The 24,312-nt window shown below is 38.1% G+C and overlaps 1 protein-coding gene across 2 annotated transcripts in view; it reads left to right on the top strand.

Annotated features, from left to right (window-relative positions):
- The first annotated feature begins 957 nt into the window (after positions 1-957).
- PKIB (cAMP-dependent protein kinase inhibitor beta) overlaps positions 958-24,312 on the top strand; it is a 112,345-nt gene continuing 88,990 nt past the window's right edge. For both annotated transcript variants that reach the window (XM_059941314.1, XM_059941313.1), the window contains exon 1: positions 958-1,094. The gene's annotated coding sequence lies outside the window, so the exon portion shown is untranslated. The remainder of the gene's footprint in view (positions 1,095-24,312) is intronic.

The following is a 24,312-nucleotide window of genomic DNA, read 5'->3' as shown; positions in this document are numbered from 1 at the left end:
AGTATGCTAACACATATACACAGAATCTAAGGAAAAAAAAAAAAAAGGTCATGAAGAACCTAATGGTAAGATAAGAATAAAGACACAGACCTACTAGAGAATGGACTTGAGGATATGGGGAGGGGGAACGGTAAGCTGGGACAAAGTGAGAGAGTGGCATGGACATATATACACTACCAAACGTAAAATAGATAGCTAGTGGGAAGCAGCCCGCATAGCACAGGGAGATCAGCTCGGTGGTTTATGACCACCTAGAGGGGTGGGAGAGGGAGGGTGGGAGGGAGGGAGATGCAAGAGGGAAGAGATATGGGAACATATGTGTATGTATAACTGATTCACTTTGTTATAAAGCAGAAACTAACACACCATTGTAAAGCAATTATACTCCAATAAAGATGTTAAAAAAAACACAAAAAACACAAAACACGAATACCCACATTCCGGGTGCAGATAGGAAAACCATGCACATTCCTACCTTCTCCAAGGAGCCACGAGTAAAGTGCAACCTGAGGACACTTGGAGCACAAACGCTCGGGGTCGCGCACAAATGAGTCAGAGGGTCTACAGAGGAAGCCTCCGGGAGCAGGGAGGGACGCGACATTCCCTCAGTCACATCAAGTAAATTCTTAGTAGAACCTTAACCCTGCCCCAGGGGAACTGAGAGTGGTAGGCGAGGAGGGCACGGGTTCTGTGATGATCACTGATGATTAATTGTTAAAGCGCACGCAGGAAAAAGAACGCTGCCCAGGGAGCCAAAAGACAAGAACCACCGTCGCGCCGGCCCCGAGAGCCCCTTGGCGGCAGTGGCTGCACACAGAGCGAGACCCGGGGTGGGGGGTTGCGGGGTGGGGGGATGGGGGAGGGGCACTCCACGCTCGGGGGCGGGTCCCGGCAGCCGCTCTCTCCGCCCCCGGAGTCGCTGCCACTTCCTGGCTGCGCCCCAGCCCAGCAGCTCAGACGCGGTCGCACCCTCGTGGACGGTAGAAGCGGCAGCGACCTAGAGCCCGCGTCGCAGTTCGCGGCCACGTAGAGGCCGGGCGAGCCCGGGCACCGGGACCCGGCCCAGGCTCGGCGAGCAGCTCTGCGCGCGGCTGGTATGTACTTGGTGAAAGGGAGTCGGGAGTGTGTGTGTGTGTGGGGGGGGTGTCTCTGGAGCGAAGATGGAGGGAAAGGACTTGGGCAGTCAGGGGAGACTGAGAGAGCGAAGATGTGGTTATAGCAACTTTCCTATTTTCTGGCCAGTCCGCACGAGCATGGGGGAAATTCAAAGTGGACGCCTCTTTGGCCAGAGCGACCACATCATTTAACATGCAGAGGTACTTGCAGAGTGGAAGGGGACGCTCAGGCCAACATGCGTAACCAGGGAGGTCTGGTCACCTCTTTTTGCCCACTCTGCCCTGAAGCTGGACATTGGTGATCTCCTCTCATAAGTTGCTGAGCCTTCGCCTCTAGCACGGGCAATGCCACGTCGTTTCCCATGGGCTGCGCGTTCCCAGCCCCAGGCAGCCGCTCGCGGCCGCCGGGTCAGCAGAGACCAGTGTTCTCGCCGGCTCTGCCCGCGTCGAGCTGTGTGGCTTTAGCCCAGTCACCTCATCTCACCAGTCTCCATCCATTATTTGATAAAACATGGGAATGGTGAGATCGGGTCAAATGAAGAGTTCTCTTCAACTACTGGGTTTTCACTGAGCCTAGGACACCGGCCGGCAGCCAGGGAGGGACGGAAGCGCAGTGTGGTCGCAGGGGCTCAGGAGATGGAGGGCGTGGGTCCTGACTGTTGATGCTGTAGCAGCTCGTTGGGGAAGCGCCTGATAGTGCCTTCAGGGGGAGATGACCCCGATTTACCAGCTGTCCTGACTGGCAACCCCTGACGAGTGAGGCTGAGATGAACGGGCCAGTTTCATCTTCGTAGAGCTCATCTCAGGGAACACATCCGAACACGGTTCCTTTGGAAGAGCGCTTGGTACAAGTGGGGCACACAGGAAACACTAAGAAAACAAAAACCCAAAAAAAAAAACGGCAGGTGAAATTATTAGAGTCTGTGCAGGACTGTAAAATGGAGATTTGATGCCGATGACCACTTAAACATTCAACTAGAAAAACTAAATACTGAAACACTCATATTAATGGTTTGGATACTGAAAAAGTATGGATTAGAACTACTGTGAGTATTGCATTTCTCTTGGTGTACATGTAGATTCAAAATCCATCTGTCCACTTTATCTCTTCACAAGATGCCTTTCTTCTTATTGACATTGCTACACATAAAAAAATTCCTTCTGGGATTTAATATTCAGAAAGCTCAGAATTTGGATTGTTAAAATGAGATCTGATGGCCATTAAGCTCACAGGAAGTGCTGTAATGGCGTAGGTTCTGGATCAAGGTTAGTTAGACCAGCAATTTGAAAACTTTGTTTTCCTGTTAGTATGTCAGGTGCTGGTCAGTAACCCTCTGCTGACACTATGTTAAGGGAGTTCATTTTCTAAAACAGTGTTTTGGAAGATCAAATGATTTAATTTTGAAGCAAAGTATATATTGGAAAAAAGTTTTCAAAAAGTTTTTAGTAATTGACTTTTTAGTTTTATCTTTACCACAACTTTCTTCAACAAAAAATCAAAGACTAATGGAATACCTTATGCAGGATATTTAAAATTGTGTCAAATTTCATTCTTTGTTAAAGAATTTTCTCTCCTCTTGAGTCAATTTTAAACTAGAAGTTTAAATTTTTAGAAATTTACCCCTTTCAATAATTTTTAAAGAAATTTTGCCAAGTTGTAAAACCATCACCATAATTCAGTTTTAGAACATTTTCATCACCCCAGTAAGATCCCTCATGCCCATTTATAATTAATCTCTGCTCAGCTTCAGGCAACCACTAATTTTTCAGTATCTATAGATTTGCCTTCTCTGGACATTTTATATAAATGGAATCATAAAATATGTGATCTTTTGTTTATGACTTTTTTCACTTACTGTTTTTGAGATTCATCTATACTGTAGCGTGTATCAGTATTTCATTCCTCTTTATTGTTGAAGTTTTCCATTGTATGGATATACCACATTTTGTCTATCCATTCGCCAGTGGATGGACATTTGGGTTTTCAGCTTGAGGCTATTGTGAATCATGATGCTAAGAACATTCACATGCAAGTCTTTGTGAGTACATGTTTTCATTTCTCTTGGATAGATATTTAGCAGTGCAATTGCTGGGTTGTATGATAAACGTATGTCTAACTTTTTAAGAGCATTATAGAGTGAATTTTATGTAGAAGTTATGTATTCACAAAATGTAGAAAATTCTGGAGAAATAAATGTTTCTTACTAGATCATATATGATTTGATATATACATAGAGAGAAGGTTGGACAGGAAACACTTTGCTTCCTTACAAATTTAGAGCTCAGATATAGCAAACAAATTTGCAAAAAAGTGTAACATTTCTCAGAAATAAAATATTTCTAAAGACAGTTTTTTTTGGAGCAGTTTTAGATTCACAGCAAAATTGAAAGGAAGGTGCAGATTTCCCAAATACCCCCTAACCCTACACACGCATAGCCTCCCTCACTCACCAGACTGGTATGTTTGCTACAATAGATGAACCTACATTGACAAATCATAATCACCCAAAGTCTGTAGTTTATCTTAGGGTTCACTCTTGTTGTTGTACATTATATGGCTTTGGACAAACACATAATGACATGTATTCATCTATCATAGGGAGTATTTTCACTGCCCTAAAAATTCTCTGTTCTCTGCCTATTCATCCCTTCCCCCAGTATCTTTTTTTTTTTTTTTAATGCTAAATGAGAGTAAATCAGGCTTAATTAAGACTAAATTTCCTGCAGTTTCCTTTGAGAATGGGAAATAAAGCAATTTGAAAATTGTATTTTAGGATGTTGATGAGACTCAGACCTGAATGGCTTGATAGTAAATTCAGTGGTTTTCCATTCCTTCAACACAAGATTTTAATTGAGTTAGAAAAAAAAAATTCCTTTCTGAATATCAGAAAAACCCTATAAATCCTATGATAAAATAAGCATCCGTAATTATGATGCCACATAATTCTTCTAAGTACTAATTAAACATATTTTATTAGATATAGAGATCTAAGGCCCAAGTTTAAGTGATTGACATGTGCAAAAATCATGTATTAGGGATAAATCCAGGGCTCCTATCTTACTGTTTTAAAACTTCTGTGGTTAGCACATGCTCTCTGAATCCTGTTGGTCTCAGTAATTTTTATATTAATAGGCTCAATGTACTTTTTATAAGTCATTATCAGGTAGTGACATTACATAAAGAGAATACTTGAACATACCCAGAAAACCAAAGTGGTTATTATTATTTTTCTTTTGATTGGAAGTACAGTTGACTTTGAGAAATCAAATACGTAGTCTACTTTATTTTTATTTTTATTTATTTTTCATTCATGCTCTCAAAGGCAAATAGCAGTTTTAAGCATCTGTCCAGGTATAAAGCATGCTATGGACTTTATAAATCAGAGTAGATTTGTGTTCTCCAATAACTCCTATCCTTAAAAAGTGATGGTGTCCAAGAGTTGGGTGCTTGGTTGGAAAAGAAGTTCAGAGCTGTCTATATAAGAATAAAGCAATTCACAGTTGTACATGTTCCTGAATAGGAGGAAGTAATCTCACCTAGGATCCTGGATCAGTTAGAATAGGATTTCTCAGACTGGAAAGTGGGCCAAGGGAATGGAAATACTTTAAGACTGTGTAGTCTGGAGCCAACACAGCCTGAACACTTGTTTGGGGAAGCAACAGCAGAAGCGTTTATAGACCAATATAAATGGAGCTAAATGCCTTCCTCTGTCTCTTGGATTCTGCCTCCTCATAGTCCCTATTTCCTGCTAAGCCCTAAAATCCACTGTGCTGATGAAAAAGAATCCCCTTTGGGAGTGTGCAAATTAGCATGGTTAACTGTAAGTTTTCACTTTTTGGGTGAAGGAAAGGAGGAAACTGAGGTTCAGTGTGATAGTTTCAGGAATAATTTCGTGGAAGACAGGAAAGAGTTAAGCTGTCTTCCCAAACATGCTTATATCAAAGGACTATGAAGTGATTTATTTCTACACTAATTTTTATGGGCTGGGTTAATATGTCTCAGAAGAAAACACTGTTCTTAAAATCAGTGTGTACGTTTGTGTAAACAAGGATGGCTTATAACTCATGCAATTACCTTTGTTTATTATTTTTGTTTATCTAAAAAATGAGAATAAGTACTTCTATCATGGGGCTTCTGGAGCCAGGTATAATATTAAATCTCAAAACACTGAAATAAGCCCCTCTTGCCTGTCTTTCCCAAATCTAATAAAATCTATAAAAAGCTAGATTATAGATATAATGGATTTTGTTGCATTCTGAAGGTTTGTAAAGAATCTATCAAGTCAGGAGAAGATGTTACAAAGGCCAGGGCTTGCACACAAACCACTCTGCCTCTCAGTTTCTGTATCCCTGAAGAAGGATGTCTATCATAATTACGCTCATTGCAGTAAAGAAGCAGAACTTTTCAAGGTAGTGAAAAATAGGAAAAACAAACAAACAAAAGCAACTGTACATCTTTCTAACATGCCATGAAGCTGTATGTATATATCTATATATACTCCTGTAGCTTGGAGAAGATTGGATTTGAGGAGTATTGGACAGACTGTTGTAGCCCAAGCAAGAGGTGCTAGAGAGTGATTCAGGGATTAGGGATAAAGAATTTAGGGATGAACAGGAGTATCAGAGTCTAGAAATATTAGGAGTGGGAAATGATCAGGCTTGATGATAACTGGGATATGAATTTAAAGGGAGGTCGGAATGAAGGGCGGTTCTCAGCTTCTTGGCTTGAGGTTGAGGACTAGCACTATATACAAAGATGGCAATAGAAGAATGAAGGCAGATTTGGTGGGTTTACTGGGTTGGATAATGTCTCCCTAAAATCCATGTACTTCCTGGAACCTCAGAATGAGACCTTATTTAGAAATAGGGTCATTGCAGTTGTAATTGGTTAATATGAGGTCATACTGGAGTAGGGTGGGCCCTTAACCCAGTATGACTGGTGCCCTTATAAGAAGAAGAGAAGAGACACAGAGACAGAGACTCATAGAGGGAAGGCAAGCCTGTGACAGTGGAAGTAGAGATTGGAGTTATGTAGATGTAAGGGATTCCAAGACTTACCAGCCACCGCCAGAAGCTAGGAGAGGGGCATGGAACAGATTCTCCTGAGCTCCCAAGAAGAAACCAACCTTGCTGATAACCTGGATTTTGGATTGCTAGCCACTTGAAATGTGCCCATCTTCAGTATCAGTTGTAAAGATGGTTACAAAATAAGCAGTGTGATAACTTGGGCAGTGCATCCATGGTCCCTCTGCCACCAACCCAGCTATAGATATAAATGAGGTCATTTCAGGTTTTCCATTCATTTTGCACCATATGGGTTTGACAGTATGGGTATGGGACCAGTCTGCAACATGGGGGGCATAGTTTTTATTTGTTTGCCTCAGGGAGGAGTGGGAGAACGTTTTCAGGGGAAGTGGGGAATACTTTCTTCACAGGGTAGATCTGGGTCAGCTCCCTGAGATGTTTGTGGATTTTTGCCAAAGGATATTAAGCTTCAAGTAAAACCCGGCATAGGTTGTTTCAACTCTGAGAAGTCCATGTTTGGGTTCTAGGTTTGAATGCTTTGAAAGGAAATATAAACTTTTCGGGTGTAACTGCAAAATGGGAGGAAACAAAGCACTTTTTTTTTACTCATAGATGCTTATTTTTACCAACTCTTTTAAAAAGTATCTTAATTTACCTAATTTGTTGAAAACTTTTCATATTACCTGTCAATAATTATTATTGGTCCTAATAGCGAATTGGTTCAGTTCTTCACTTTGTGGGTTTTGTCTCAATGTAATCCACTTAAAATATGGATTAATGAAATATGATTCTGACTAAGGACAGCAGTTTCGTTTATATCTAAGGACATCTCAAATTATCTTATAACAGGATTGGTAAAAGTTTATTAGTTAGCTTCTTTCTTTCAGATTTTTTTTTATCATAAAACCATCACACTATTAAGAACACTGAAAGATTTTAAAATTCTAATATTCAAACATAATCGCTTCAGTATTGAGTATCTTCCAGTCTTTGTCCGTTTGTAAGAATGTTTTTATATTAATGTAATAATGGTATACAGTTTGTAAATTATTTTTTTCTTCTTAAAATTATTATTACCAGAATACAAATGAATAGGAAGAGCAAATTTTAAAAAGTAACATTCTTCTTATTATTCAAAGTGACCCATGAAATAGGTTTTGGCTAGATAAAATTTCAGCTCTTAAGGGTATGAAACAGAATTTTCCAGTTAGGCCACATTTTAATTTTGCTGCACCCTGTGGTAATCATCAGTTTAACACAGAAATAAGAAAAGAAAAACATAAATCATTAAAATGCATTGCTTTAAATATTGGCAATGTTCAAATGTAGAATTCAGTTTTTCCAAGGACAATATATGCTTGCTATTATAAATTATTCACCAAGAATCACAGATGTGAAAATATAATCAGGTGATTTTTTTCTTTCAGTCTCATCCTTTTGTCAACTCCCTATTATTACATTATAATGGGTTATTCCACATGTAATTTTCTGGGCAGGTAATGTTTGCCACTTAAAATACCACTAAGTTTTAAACTTTAAAATTTTGAAATAGTGTTTCTGAGACCATACACATTGCAGTGAAAATCAGAAATATTCAGAATTGTATTAAGAGGAAAATAATGTCCACCTAAATTCCACCATTCGTTATAAAATTCTTTGCATATATGTAGATTTTAAAAAGAAAAGTGATATATCATATTCCCTTAATATTTCATCTTACTATATCTTGTCAGGTGCTAAATCATATTTTTAATGGCTACATAGTGTTCTATTAAAATTTTAACTAACCCCTATTGGTAAATATGCAGAATGTTCCCAAATTTGGTTTTATAAACAATACCATGGTAGATAACTCTGTTTGTGATCTTCATACACTGTACATGGCTGTTTTATTAATCTCTTTGAATAAACTTCCAGACATGGACTTGCGAGGTCAGTGGATATTCACTTGTTAACCATTTTTGACACATTTTGCAAAATTTCTTTCCAGGAAGCCTGCAGCAATTTATACTCAAAATTTTTACCAACATACTAATACTGTTTAAAAATTTTAAATTTAGAAATCAGTAGGAAAAGATACCTCATATTTGTATTTCTTTGATTGCTAATGAGGCCGAATATTTTTAGTTAGTCAGTATGTTTATTGGATATTTTGGATTTATTTTTACGAATTGCTTTTTAGTATTCTTTGCCTGTTTTTAATCCTTTTTTGTTTGTTTCAAGAGCTTTTTATTCATTAGGATATTAACTCTTTGTATGTCTGTTATGTTGCAATTTTTTAATCAATTTCATTTGTTTGCCATTAACTATTTTAGGGAGCATTGCTTTGTAAAATCCTTAAATTTTGTGGATGTGAAAGCTGTCAATTTCTTCTCGCATAGTTTCTGAGAAGGACTTTCCCCTTTAAACATATTCATCTACGTTTTTAATAGTACTGTTGATGTTTTTTTTAATTTAAAGTTTTAATCCTTTAGAAGTTATTTTAGTAGGGGATGAAGTAGGTAATCTAATTTTATTATTAACATTTTTTAATCACTAATCTTGTCTGAAATTCGTTTCTTCTGTCATTGATTCCTTCCCCGCTGATTTGAAATAGCATCCCATGCCCCTGCACCTCCTTGGAGCCCCCCTCAATATAACTGGCCATATCATCCTGAAGTCCCACAGAATTCCCTCTCACATGCCTTGCTGGCCACCATTCCTACACATGACTGCAGGCTCTTCGATTGCCTCCCTAAACTGCCTTGATCCACGTTTGTCACTCACCACCTCATCCCAGGAGGAAAAGGAATTCCACATCCCACATCATAGCTACTAGCTCTTCCTAAATTCCCACGTTACCAGTTTTGGAACATGTAATTGTGTTAACCTTGCAAAACAGTTAATTTTCTAATGCTTCAAATCTCTGTTTTTATCGTTTGTCTGCTCATTTCTCCTCTCTGCCTTGAAACTTTATTATGCTTTGTGCTGCCTCTCCCTGACCTAATCTCTGCTTTTTATTCTTCCTTCAAAACCATTCTGTTATGCCCTCTGGAACACCTGTTCAGTCCCAGTAAACTCCTCTTAACCTCCACTTTTTTCTCTAGCCCTGAATCTTGACTCTCCCAGGGGTATTCCACTTCCCCGTGAGCCCTTCCTGTTGGAGACGGCTGATTACTCCGTAGTTCATGAATCTCAGGGTAGGGAGGTGGGTCACATGCCCTCCATACACCCTCCCACCTGTAGACCATTGTTTCTCTACACTCTTATACTCATTCCTGTTCCTTTGAGCCATCTGGCTATGCTATCAACTACCATTGCTTATTTCTGTGATCTACTCACCACCTGAACAAACCCCTCCTTCACTGAACACTCCAGCAACTGGTGTACAGTCATCTTCTCCCACCTGTCTCCTGTCCTCAATCTGGGTGACTTCATGTCTACACCCAACACCACAGCCTCTCAGTTTGTGACCTCTGCAATTTCAAGCAGTAGTCTTCTCTTTTACTTCTTTTCACCCAGCCCCTTCTGTAGTCACAACCTGGACTTATCATATGAAATTGTTCCTTCCTAAAATCTCAAATTCAGAAAGTCTCTGGGCATAGCATCCTATATTCTTTTTTTTTTTTACACCAATCCAAAGATTCACACCTACACTTGTACTTTGGCTTCATTGGGATGGCCGATTCTTTGATCCATCTATTTTTTACTCTCCATGCTCTGATTGCTTGGAGTAAGATGTTTCTCAGTGGATTGCACATTTCCAATTAGTACAAGTCAATGGAGAACCTAAGAATTCTGTGTGCTTACCACACTCTCCCCTACAAGTACAGAAACCTCAGAGCCTCACCACCACCTGCCTTGAGTCCTCTGTGACCTAATGACCCCTTATCTTCTTGTTTATGCAGATCACTGCAAGAATCTCTGTACTCCCAAATAGCATGGCAACTATCCTGTTTTTTCTGGGACTGAGAGGTTTCCCAGGATGCTATGTGGAGTAAGTCCTTGACTAAAAGACTCCACATTTTTGAAATTCCTTATTTTCTTTTTTTACATATTACCTGTCTTCATCATCACTTTCAAACCGTAAGCTGCTACTTCATCTGATGTATGTAATAGCTCTTACTGTTCACTCTCTATATGACCTTTTGAATCTGTTGTGGGTTGAGAAAGTCAGATACCTGAGTGCATTAGTTAGGAATGTCACAGTTGCTCACGATAGCAAATCCACTTCAAATTGGCTTAAGGAGAATGGGAGAATTTATCAGATTTATGTAACCCAGCTTTCAGTCACAGCTTGATCTAGAGCTCACATTATTTTGTAAGGACCCTATTCCCTTCTACTTCTTGGCTCTACTGTCTTTCAACTTGGCTTCATTCTCAGGCTCTGCTTGGTGACAAAATTGCTATCAACAGCTCCAGGCCTAACTCCTCAAGTTTAAATTCAAAGAGAAAAAAGTGTCTTCACTTAGTAGCTTTGGCACCAGTCCTAAGGTGGACTAATTTGCATCATGAACCCAGTCTTTAAGCATTTGCTGGGTTGGAAAAACGTAATAATAAGCCTGTTGAGGCAGGTTTGTGTCACATATCACTTCTGAGCCAGTCACTGTAGCTCAGGGCACTTGGAGCTTGGATATGTCAGGTCTGAGTCTCAACTTCATTCTCGGAAACAACGAATCTTATTGCAGTGACTATAGGAGGAAAGGCTCCTCAAGGGGAAATGGATGTTGGGCAGGCAAAATTTTTACTATGCTCTAAATTGGTGACAAGAGGTTAAAAACAAACCAGAGGCATAAACAGGCTCTGATTAAATCTGTAGGACTGGCTTATAATAAAGACCGTGAACGTTATTAGTGTATAGGTTTTACGACATAGGTTTTATGACATTTATTTTGACTGAACAACAATATTTGTTAATAACCTGATTCTTGACTGTTGTCTTTGTAGTTAAGTTGCAAAATGAGTCAGATTTGTATAAATAAATTTTGTGTATTATAATCCTCTTTAATCATCATTAATGAATTTTATTTTAAATTCTACCTGTACAAATAATAATTTGAAGATTATTAATATATAGGAAAGAAGAGAATATTTCTCTCTTACATAAATATTTTTGCAGCTAATATTTTTGAAAACGTATCGACACATGATTTGGATGATAATAGTAGAGAAAAATAACTAAGCTAGAAATTAGAAAGCTTTGTTGTAAGGCCAACTCAGCTTTTAATTAGTCATGTGACCCTGAGGAAGTCTCTTAATCTCTTGAGATTTCAGTTTTTGTCAACATGATTACACCAATATGAATGATGCGATTTCAGTTCTTCATCATGAGATCAATACAGTGAAAAAAGTACCTGTATTATTCTAAATAGAGCCTATAATTCCATATTTTAGTGCTATATGTACCGATTGATATTCAGGTTCTTTTCTGTGGTTGGTTATAGATATTCTTTATTTAAGTTTTTAATGAATTTTGGAACTCAGTACATGCATCTCTGAGATGAATAGTTAACTAAATTCAAATAAACATCTATTAAAAAGCACCCTCCTGGATTCAGCTACTGTGTTTAGTGATATATTGCAAAGTGGAATGAGACTCCATCTTTTTTTAAGAGGTTTAGGATTCTATCTGTTTGGGGGAGGTAAGGGAAAATAATATACTTACCTTTCCTGCGAGGCAGACTGTAATAAGTACTACAAAAGAGCTACAAAAAAGCTGTGGGGTTTCAAAGAAGAAGAAGATAAACTTTGAAATTAATCAGAAAGACTTTAAAGGCAATGTGGTAATTGGGATGGTCCTTGAAGGACTGATAGAATTTCAATGAGTGGGCGAAGCATTCCTGATTGAGAGAACAGCATGAATGAAGGTACAAATACAGAAAAGAGTGAGACAGAGCTGTGTAGAATTTTAGGGGCTGGGAGAAGGTAAGGGTGGAAAGACACATTGAGGCTGTACTGAAGAATCTTAAATGCTGGGATGAAAACTTTGGACTTAAACTTGTAGCTAATTTTCATCCTTGAAAGTAGTAGAGAGTCATATAATCTGTGACTCTCTATGAATAAAGATTTATTTTCACAGGTTGTTTATATGTAGGTAAATACAAGAGTTGTATACATTTTAAGAAAGAAACCAGTTAGAGAAGAAATGGTTATTAGCAGAATCTGTTAAAACAATACTAAAGAATTTTGGTTTATGGCCAATTCAATATAATGTCAAGTGGTTGTCCAACATAGGTAGCATATTTTTAAGTTGTATCAATAGCAGTATCTTATCCAGAGCAAAGGAAGTGATGGCCCAACTCTGTTCTTCCATGGCCAAATTGTTCTGGATATTTTACTCCTACAAATAAATACACACACACGTACATTGATCAGGATGGTCTGTTATTGCAGAAGTGATGGAAGGAATAGTTGTAAAATGGAGATATTTCGCTAGGAGAAATGAACACCTGGGAAAGTGGGCTTGGAAATGTAGTATAACATGATGTATAAAGAAAGAGAAAAACAAGCACAAGCTTTGGAGTTAGAGCTCAGCTCTGCTCCTAATGAGCTGTGCTATTTTGGGAAAGTCACTTATCCTTTTGTAGGCTGTTTCCTTGCCCACTCTCCTTCCCCTTACCCCCTCCCCCTTTCTCCTCCTCTTCATCTACTTCTTCTTTTTTGTAGAATAAAGATGATACTATTTACCTGCAGTTTTATTTTTTGATTAATGATTGTCAAGTACCCAGCACATTTCCTGGCATCCAGTATGCCTCCATTACTTGTGACTATTATGTTTATTTGAAGGACTGTCATACATATATAGGAGTTTAGACTGGTCCTGTGAGGTACCTGCAGAAAGATTTAGGACTGTTGGAGAGAGAAATATTTTTGCTTCAAAATAAAAAAGATGTAATAAAGGTTAATTTCCAATTTAAAAAGTAATGGTATGTCTAAGTATGGTAGCACTTTTTGAGTTCAGTGGTCGTGGTATGCTAGAGCCAAGGTGATATATATTTTTTACATGAAAGTAATCTTTTCCTCAACTTCTAGGAGGGACTCCCTTAGAGTAGGGCTTCTCACGCTTTTCCACCAAAGAACTCCCAGAAATCTAGAGGCATAACTCAAAGTGCTCCATAGAAAAGTACAAAGTTTCTTTGACATTTCATATTCATCTTACATATTTGTATACATTATGCACTCTATAATGTGTTCATTTTGTTTTAGTATAAAAATATGCTTTAAATATATACTGTCAAGTAAGACTCCTTTGATAAACAATTTATCATGTGGTTGTGGGTAACTTCTGGTATTTTCAAGGGTGCAGGTTTCCTAGTTTTGAGGAAGCACAGACTTAGGGGTATTTAGAACCACAAGCTTGTAATAGACTAAGAATTCCCTCTCAGCTTAACACAGATAAGCTAAAAATTTAGATGTCCGTTGATTAGAATTTGGATTGCATGGATTATTTTAGACAATCACATTACTGCTAATATCAAAGATTTGGCAATATCTTAGATAAACACATATGTGAACCTAGAAAGTTGTAGAAAAAGCATAAAAGCATTGTTATGTTTGAAAATGGAGGCCTATATCTTTAGCTACTGAAGTGGTGAAGTAAGAGGTTGAGTGGCTTCATGCTGTTACTCTTGGCTGCTGCATTTGTGGGCTTTTGTGTGTTCTTTGCTCATGTTCCTATTTTTTTTTTAAATTAGTGCTTTGAAGGAGACATGTTGAGTAAATGCTGTTTTGTGAAGTATTTTTTAGGAGGTTTTTAAAATTAGAATAGCTTTTTCTTGCTTTCTATTTAGCTCTAATTTTTTTGGTTTCTTTTTTACTCTCTTCCCTACTTTACTTGCACCAAGATTCCTGCAAAAACTGCTTTAAGAGTTGCTAATCTGAATGGGAAATTATCTTCCCTGAGACCAGCTCCAGACCACCTTTTAGTGATTTGGTTACCTGACCATGTAGCTCCCTTGAATTTCATGTTATTATGATTATAATAAAGGGGACACAGGAAATCTGATTATTTTAGCCGTATTACTGGATGGATTGGATCACTGCAGAGGTATCTACTTATTTGCCCTCAATGATTCATCATAATTTAGGAAGAGGGAGGACCAGCCCAGAAGTCAGGAGATTAAGTTTTTGTTTTGATTTGAATTGCTTTATTACCCATCCCTGGTTAATTAAGAGGTTAAAAATGCCCACTCCTCATCTATTTTACAATTTTGCCTGGGAGTTTTGTTCTCTAATCATTAGTACAGCCGTAGTATAAACAGCTTCTTAATGCAAAGGAATATGCCAGGCACCAAGGAGACCAAGTTGAACAGAACAAGGTCCTAGCCCTTGAAGGACATAGCATTAATGTTGAGTAAGTAAATTACTGTGAAACAGTGTGACTAATGCTGCTATAGCAGTATGAATCAGGTAGAAGATGCTCAGAGATGGTTATAAGAAATTCTAAAACCAGGGACAGTGTCTCAGAGGGGGTGATGTTATTGCTAGATCTTGAAAGATAACCACTAGTTTGCCAGGCAAAGAGGACTATGTCCTAGGAAGAGGAAGGAGGCTTAAAATGTGTGATGTATTTAGGGAACTATAATTAAATCAGTATATTGGACAGCTGCGGATATGGGTGGAAGTTCAAAGGGAAGTAGATTCAGAAGTGCCTTGCATTTCACGATAAATTGCTTGGACCTGACTGAAGGTTTTGAATAATTGGAGCAGTAGAATCGTATTTGTACTGTGGTAGACTGGCTGTGAGTCCGTGTCTCTTGGAGCACACATCTCTTTTTCCACAACAAAGAGGTAAGTGACAGTAGAGGAGATGGGAGCACGGCTGGACTCATGTTTCCACGTGTGGGTAAGTTTTTAGGTTGGTTGACTGGGTTGTTGCCTTTGTCCTAAAAGTTAGGTCAGCTAACGGATGGAAAAATATGCCTAATTTCTATTTGTTAAAAGTCTAGAACTAAGAAGACATAAATGTGGGTTAAACTATAGATAAGAATTGAAGATCTTCCCTAGAAATTGCTATACTTAAAGTTATGTTTTAAGCTATTTAAGGAACAGTCTTGCCATAAAAGTAAGTGGTTTAATATGTTTTCCCCGTTTTGGGGGGTCTGTTAACAGAAAGTATGTAAATAGTAAAATTCTTTGAAATTAAGAAAGGTTTGAAAGTCATATTTTAAACGCAATTAAAAAAGGAATGGCCTCCTTTATGTATGTGTGTGTGTTTTTTTTTAATAGACTTTTTTTGGCCACAGATTTTGACTCTGATGCATTAGTTTTCTGTCAGCTTCTCTAAAGATTCAAGGGTAGAGTTTAAATTAAGGATACGGTCAAGGGTACCCTTCAGGGTAGGAACTAACTCTGCTCTGATTTTTTAGTTGGAGAGCATCCCGAGAAATGTGTTAGATTATGTAACTAGTCACTTAGGGCCCCTGGCCTCCTGTTAACCTGGCCCTCTTGAGAGGCAGTGCCTGGGAGCAGCTGGGTCAGGCTCAGTGCTGTTGCCTAGTAGTCCAAGAGGAGCAGTCATAAGGGGCTGTTGCTGAGCAACCAGGGGGCTGCTGGTGTCGCATCGTCCCCCATGGAGTTGTATAGTCGTGGTAGGCCCATCCCCGTGGGAGAAGCAGTACAGTCTGGCAGAGGGCCAAGCCTCCCACAGAGCCACAATGGTTGTTAGCAGTAAGTATCTGACCTTAGAATCAAAGATGATAACTTAAGTTCTATGAACATGCAAGCAATTTATGGAATTATTGATGTAAATTTAATTAGACATGAACTTGGAGCAAGGTAGGTAGCTGTGGCAGCCAGAGTTCTCTTTTCAAATACCCTCATTCCAGTTCCTTTCTCCTTCAGGCATAGTTGCAAGGTAAGTTTTCTGGGTCAATGGAAAGTAATTTTTCTTTATGCCTCATGGAATATGTAACTTTCCCTATTAACAAAGCAAATATTTATATTTGAGAAAAACCAGCAAGCTAACTGCGATCTGGTCAAGTGGGCCTGCATGGCAGAGTATTTGACTCAATATCAATGCAAGAACTTGCTACTAATATTTGAGATACTGCTTTGAGTTTTCTCTCTGTTGTAGAAGATTCACCAGGACCACATCGTACTTTATTTTTTAGTATTTAACACAGCCCATAAATGACTCTTCAGGAGAGTTGATAAAATGTCAAAACTAATCAGCTCTTGTAAGAAGGGTAAGTTCTCCTTTTAGGACTTAAAGTTGCCCATACTAAGTAAACCTTTTCCTGGAGATCCAGAAACATATTTTAACGACCAAAATTGAGCTCTTTCAATATTTTGGAATAACACACAGCTGCATGAAAGCCTAAAGTGTGAAGCAGAGGAATGAACGTCCATCACTGAGAAATAATTAACACTGGCCAGCTAGAGAGAAGTGACGTAAACTTTTCTTATCTCCCTCTCTCCCTATTTTTTCATTCAGTATTTCTGGTCTTGTGCTGTAACTGTTTGCCTGTAAAGGTTTCAGGAAGCAGGGCTTTGGGTACAAAGTGGGAGGTTTCTTTGTTGGCATTGGGGTCTGCACTCTTCGAGGGACCTATATTCTTTTTGAAAAAAATACTTAAAAACTTTAAAATTCCTCATCAGAATTGCACACAGATTTATGTTTTACACGTGTACATGCACACACACTAATGTGTCTAAGCCATTCAATTAGAGTACAACTGAGATAGTATATCAACAGTAAGACAATTTAAATGTTTTTTAAGATGCCTTATTTTTAAAGCTACTTAACATTTAAATGTGAACTTTTTATTGTTTTTATCATATGTATCATTCATATCATTCATATCATAAGCATTCTATTTATCTTTGTTATATAAGAGTATTAATAAATCTAAAGCATATTAAGCACAGTATGTGCCAGGTACTGTTCTATACAAATTAAATTTAGTATGTCATTTAACTCCTCAACAACTGTATACGAGAGGTACTATTATTATGGATATTTTACATGTGGAGAAGTCTAGGCCCGCCCGGAAAGGTCAAGTAACCAGGCCAAATGTATACACTAAAGATTTATAATCAGAACGTCTGTCTTCAGAACCTCTGCTTCTCAATCATTATGCTGTACTTTGAGCACCATGTTATTTCATGAGGGCAACATGAAACGGTATTCACAACAAACTTGTTTTTAGGTTATAATGATATAATGAGAGAATGCAAGAGAGTGAAAACTATGAAATCTTTTACTAAACAAAGTCTGTTTAATTTATTCTTTGGGTCTATAGTCCACAGCCAGAAGCCTTTTAAATCAAAGTTTTTTGTATCCATCCAAATTCTATGAATTTGCAAAATAAATTCAGTAGGCATTTAGCACTGAAGTTGTTTCTCTTCAGGATGAGATGTGAGGTATATTTTCTTTGGTATATGAGATGTGAAGGAAGAGGAAATGGTTAAAAGAAAATATAGAGGAGATGAATAAGTGAACTGTTTTTGATCAATTCTCCAAAAAAGTCATGTTTCTTAGAGCTTTGAGATACAAAGCATCAAGGAATTGCCATTTAGTCATGAGAAAAATAATACAGGTGAAAAGTTGTATGTAAAACTAGGTCAACAGTCCAGGAATATTGTGAAGCAATGATTCATAGTGGATCACGCAGGCTTTCCAATCAGACAGAGCTGAACTTGAACCCTGTCTCTGTGACTTATTAGCTGTGTGACCTTAGGGAGGTATCTCACCATCTTTAAGCTTTGAAAAAAGTCCATTTTTCTTTTTTGAAAAAAAAGAAAGATTAATTGTGATTAAGTGGAATAAAATGCAGAGTGTCTAGCAAGACTCATGACACAGAACAAGTGTTTATTAAATGCTAAAATCTTTTTATCTCCTCTCCCAGCAGCAACAAAAACAAAGTAAAAAGAGGGTTATCCTAGGGACCTAAAGGGTCAAGGGAGTTTCATAGTGAGATTGTTGGGGTCAAAGCTGGTCAACGTTTTAAAGACTCTTGGTCAACTTTGCCAAGTTGTTATGTAAAAGCAATATTACAATTCAGGCATTACATTTTTAATTATTAGAAAACCTGATTTTTTTTTAACATCTTTATTAGAGTATAATTGCTTTACAATAGTATGTTAGTTTCTGCTGTATAACAAAGTGTATCAGCTATACATAAACATATATCCCCATATCTCCTCCCTCTTGCATCTCCCTCTCTCCCACCCTCCCTATCCCACCACTCTAGGTGGTCACAAAGCACCGAGCTGATCTCCCTGTGCTATGCTGCTGCTTCCCACTAGCTATCTATTTTACGTTTGGTAGTGTATATATGTCCATGCCACTCTCTCACTTTGTCCTAGCTTACCCTTCCCCCTCCCCGTATCCTCAAGTCCATTCTCTAGTAGGTCTGCGTCTTTATTCCCATCTTGCCCCTAGGTTCTTCATGACCATTTTCTTTCTTTTTTTTTGTTTTTTAGATTCCATATACATGTGTTAGCATACGGTATTTGTTTTTATCTTTCTGACTTACTTCACTCTGTATGACAGACTCTAGGTCCATCCACCTCACTACAAGTAACTAAATTTCGTTTCTTTTTATGGTGGAGTAATATTCCATTGTATATATATACCACATCTTCTTTGTCCATTCGTCTGTTAATGGACACTTAGGTTGCTTCCATGTCCTGGCTATTGTAAATAGAGCTGCAATGGACATTTTGGTACATGACTCTTTATGAATTATGGTTTTCTCAGGGTATATGCCCAATAGTGGGATTGCTGGGTCGTATGGTAGTTCTATTTTTAGTTTTTTAAGGAACCTCCATACTGTTCTCCATAGTGGCTGTATCAATTTACATTCCCACCAACAGTGCAAGAGTGTTCCCTTTTCTCCACACCCTCTCCAGCATTTATTGTTTCTAGATTTTTTGATGATGGCCATTCTGACCAGTGTGAGATGATATCTCATTGTAGTTTTGATTTACATTTCTCTAATGATTAATGATGTTGAGCATTCTTTCATGTGTTTGTTGGCAATCTGTATATCTTCTTTGGAGAAATGTCTTTTTAGGTCTTCTGCCCATTTTTGGAAGAGGGAACTTTCCTCAACATAATAAATGCCATATATGACAAACCCACAGCCAACGTCATCCTCAATGGTGAAAACCTGAAACCATTTCCACTAAGATCAGGAACAAGATAAGGTTGCCCACTCTCGCCACTATTATTCAACATAGTTTTGGAAGTTTTAGCCACAGCAATCAGAGAAGAAAAAGAAATGAAAGGAATCCAAATTGGAAAAGAAGAAGTAAAGTTGTCACTGTTTGCAGATGACATGATACTATACATAGAGAATCCTAAAGATGCTACCGGAAAACTACTAGAGCTAATCAATGAATTTGGTAAAGTAGCAGGATACAAAATTAATGCACAGAAATCTCTTGCATTCCTATACACTAATGATGAAAAATCTGAAAGTGAAATTAAGAAAACACTCCCATTTACCACTGCAACAGAAAGAATAAAATATCTAGGAATAAACCTACCTAAGGAGACAAAAGACCTGTATGCAGAAAATTATAAGACACTGATGAAAGAAATTAAAGGTGATACAAATAGATGAAGAGATACACCATGTTCTTGGATTGGAAGAATCAACATTGTGAAAATGACTCTACTACCCAAAGCAATCTACAGATTCAATGCAATCCCTATCAAACTACTGCTGGCATTTTTCACAGAACTAGAACAAAAAATTTCACAATTTGTATGGAAACACAAAAGACCCCGAATAGCCAAAGCAATCTTGAGAAAGAAAAACGGAGCTGGAGGAATCAGGCTCCCGGACTTCAGACTATACTACAAAGCTACAGTAATCAAGACAGTATGGTACTGGCACAAAAAGAGAAATATGGATCAATGGAACAGGATAGAAAGCCCAGAGATAAACCCACGCACATATGGTCACCTTATTTTTGATAAAGGAGGCAAGAATATACAGTGGGGAAAAGACAGCCTCTTCAATAAGTGGTGCTGGGAAAACTGGACAGTTACATGTAAAAGTATGAAATTAGAACACTCCCTAACACCATACACAAAAATAAACTCACAGTGGATTAAAGACATAAATGTAAGGCCAGACACTATAAAACTCTTAGAGGAAAACATAGGCAGAACACTCTATGACATAATCACAGCAAGATCCTTTTGGACCCACTTCCTAGAGAAATGGAAATAAAAACAAAACTAAACAAATGGGACCTAATGAAACTTAAAAGCTTTTGCACAGCAAAGGAAAACATAAACAAGATGAAAAGACAACCTTCAGAATGGGAGGAAATATTTGCCAATGAAGCAAATGACAAAGGATTAATCTCCAAAATTTGCAAGCAGCTCATGCAGCTCGATATCAAAAAACAAGAAATCCTGATTTTACTTTGCCTATGGTTATGGTATTGACTTGAATCTTAGGAGACAGACAGGATGTTTAACTATTAGTATTAAATGAATCTGAAACATGATTGTATTTCTGATTCTTAGTCATTTTCATCAGTTCCTCTTAATTCATTCTTCAGCTACTGAGGCTTCATTCAAAACTTTTTTTTAATTAATAGTTTTAGATAAATTAGAGATATGGCACTTAGATAGATTTCTGATCTTGGTCATTTGTGTATATTTCTTATTACCTGCTCTAGCTGTAACCCTCTGTCCCCTGAAACAGGATCTTTGTTTCCTCTGTGGCTTCTACCACATGGTAGGTAATAATATTTGCTGAATGATGGAATGGATAAAACAGGTTATTTGCAATTTGATTTACATACAATAGCTATTAAAGCTTTTGAAAATGTAGCTGTTGCCAAGGATCTGGTTAGTAGGTTAGTTTAAAAACTATCACAATTATAGAAATCAAGTATATACAAATCAATCAAATAGGAAAAAATAGAGGATGCTAATCTAAGGGTCAGAAGAGGGAAACTTAAGAATAAGTAAATAAAGGAATTTGAAGAGAATAATGCTAATTTGGTTGTGACCACTTTTATAAATACATGAATTTTCCATGTTTTCACAAAGGTATAAGTTCATGGTATAAATTCATCTTTTTAGAACTACATATAGCAAGAATAAGTGTAAAATATTTGCAACTCTTCATTTTAAAGTTATGCTATACCTTTTGCTCATGCAAGTAAAGATGTATGAATTTTCCATTCAATAATCACTAATTGAGTACCTACAATATATTGTGCCAAGTGCTGTAGATGGATGAATAAAAAATTGCCATTCAAGATGTTCATAGCCTGCTAGGGGAGACTGACACGCACAGAGCTGTCATGTGAAGTCAACCGTGATAAGTGCATCAGAGAGTTATGAACAAAGTGATTTAGGGGCAGGGGTTATGACTCATACCAAACTTGGGCCGTTCCAAAGAGCTTTACAAAAGCAGCAACCTTTGAGTTGGGCTTTTAAGGATGGCCCAGAGCCTACTAGTGAGAGCACAGGGGGATGATCGCATTCTGGGTGGAAGAAACAGGAAGTTTTTGTTTTTTTTTTTAATTTTTATTTTATACTGATTTACAATGTTGTGTTAGTTTCAGGTGTACAGCAAAGTGATTCAGTTATACATACGCATATATCCATTCTTTTTCAGACTCTTTTCCCATATAGGTTATTATCGAATATTGAGTAGAGTTCCCTGTGCTATACAGTAGGTCAACTGTTGAAGGATGGGACCACTGGAAAGCGGGACCAACTCTGTGGTGCAATTCACCCCCCTTGCGTTCCCTGTGGGATCAGGTGAAAGACAGACTCTAGCTGGGATTACATCCTTGCTTAGATCCTTCTGCCATCCCTCACTGGCTTCCCTCACCCCTTTTCTCCCAAGAGTACTCCCTCAATAAATCAAGTGCATTGAAATCCTGTCCCAGGATCTGCTTTGAGGGAACTCAGCCCAACTTGGGCATTAAGTAATTTGCCCAAAGTCATACAGCCCAGATTAGCACCCAGGCAGACTTATTCTAAAGTCCGTGCTCTTATCAATGTGTCTGGCAGAGCAACTAATACCAGGAGGTACCAAATTCGGGACTCCTATTCTGGCATGAGACAAGTGGAGTCTGGTTCAGTTGGCTTTTTGGAAGTGCTAGTCATGTCCATATACCTCACAGCTAATGCCACATAAAAGCCAGTCCCTATCCCCACCTCCAGGGTCTCCATCCCTTACCTCTCACCCTTACCAATCTGAGCCAGATCCTCACGCTTGTCATTAGTTTTAGCCTCCTCCCTTGAAAAGAATTTAAACTTTCCCTCTTGTAGCAGATCGAATTGTGTCCTCCCAAAAAGATATGTCCAAGTCCTAACCCCTGGCACCTGCAAATATCACCTTATTTGCAAATAGAGTCTTTGTGGATATTGTGATGCTCCAAGGACAAAGAACGACCCTGCCTGAAAAAGTGTCAGCGTTATACCCCCTACCAGACTCTTACTTGCCCTCCCCACCATGTTGCGATGGTTACGAAATTCCTGAGCCCACCTGGGTGACGCCCACCTGGGCAACGGGACCTGTCCCAAATAAGGAAAGGCATCTGCCCTGTCTCACTCCCACCCTATAGATGGAAGGTATATGTGTCTCGACCAAAATTTTCACCTCGGACCATTCCTTTGTTTTCTGGCTATAAAAACTGATCAATAGCACATGTTCGGGCTCGACTCTCCCAGACTACTAGGAAGTCGGGCCGCTGTTCTGGCAGCGACCCTTCCCTCTAATAAGTTCTATCTTCTTTACATTCTGTCTTGTGTCTGGAAAAATCAGGAAGTTTTTAATATGGCCTATCTGTGCAATTCTTTTGGTATTTGTTGCTAGCCCCATGTGGCCAAGGGGTTCAAACCAGCACATTTTATCACATCTTGTACAAAGTCTAATCAGTAAGTATTGGTTTTTGAATATCTGGATGAATGAATGAACAAACTTACCTTCTTAATATGGGACAATAATTTCAAATAAAAAAAGTATACTTCAGTGAGGGTTGTGTTTCTTTACTTGATTATACCTATGCAGTTCAAAGGAAAATTTAAACTTTGTGAACTTTGATTAACATTCCTCTCACCGGATTTTAAGAAAACACAGCTGTGGACTTTATTCCTATCATTCTGTGCTTCCCCTTCTGCACTTAATTTCTACACTTTCATTGGTTTGTTTAGATGCATGAGTTCAAATGTATGCCTTTGGTGTTTTTTTTAGCCTAAAATAAAACCTACTTAAACGGAGGCTACAGTGCTGCTTTATATGTGAAGTGATATTCAGGTTGATATTTTTTATTTCCTCTTTAGAAGCAAAATGAACTCATCCTATTGTACACATTATATATTCTCCAATTAAAAACCTACAATACAATGATAGGGAATGGGCATGTATTTCCTACTGCAAAGTGTCCAGTGATATCTGGAGGATTCAGCTGGGTTTTGAAGAGATTGTATTAACATTTGTGCATAAGTGACAGTTGAGTTATTTTAATTAAATGGCAGTTTCAGCCAATTAAGATTTGTCATTGTTTTGAGTCCCTTTTCCTTTTCTTCCTCTTTTCGATTTCAATATGTCTTGGGACTCCAAATATGTTAAAGTATGATTCCTTTGGTATTTTATTTTTCCTTTGGAAGCCAAAACAAAACTCTTTAGACCATCACAATGCCAAAAGGAAGCTGTAAGTCTTGGGACTGTGATCACAGCTACCTTTCTAGGACCCCCAAACTGAATCTAGTGTTAAACACAAGAAACACATTTTTTGCTTTTGTAGTACTTCAGGGAGAGTAATAAAATAATATTGCATATGTGTATTTTATTGTATGTGTTCTTTCTTGATTCCCAAAACAACGTGGAGAGATAAGCAGGGTAAATATTTCCATCCCATTTGATAAGCAAGGCTCTGTCATTTAGCTACAAAAAAGATGACTCCTCAAAGTCAACAGCTGATACAGGGATGAGCTGGAACTAGAACTGAGTTCAGTGCTTCTCCCTCTGTGTTACAAGCCCTGAGGACTTTCTTTTACTGGCTTACTTGTAAGCTATAAGGAAATGTGGGAAGCAGAGGAAAGAAGAGTAAATTATTTACAGATGAACTTGAAAGATGGCTAACATGCTGTTGGCATTTGGAGAAAAAGACTTTTTTTGAGAATCATGGTGAAATACTTCTACAACGTATAATTCCTGGGTTTTATACCAATCACAAGTTCAGTTATTATCCCAATGTGAGTGGT

Source organism: Balaenoptera ricei, chromosome 12 (genome assembly GCF_028023285.1).
Source record: "Balaenoptera ricei isolate mBalRic1 chromosome 12, mBalRic1.hap2, whole genome shotgun sequence".
NCBI classification, from domain to species: Eukaryota; Metazoa; Chordata; class Mammalia; order Artiodactyla; family Balaenopteridae; genus Balaenoptera; species Balaenoptera ricei.
This window is presented reverse-complemented; position numbering and strand designations above follow the sequence as displayed.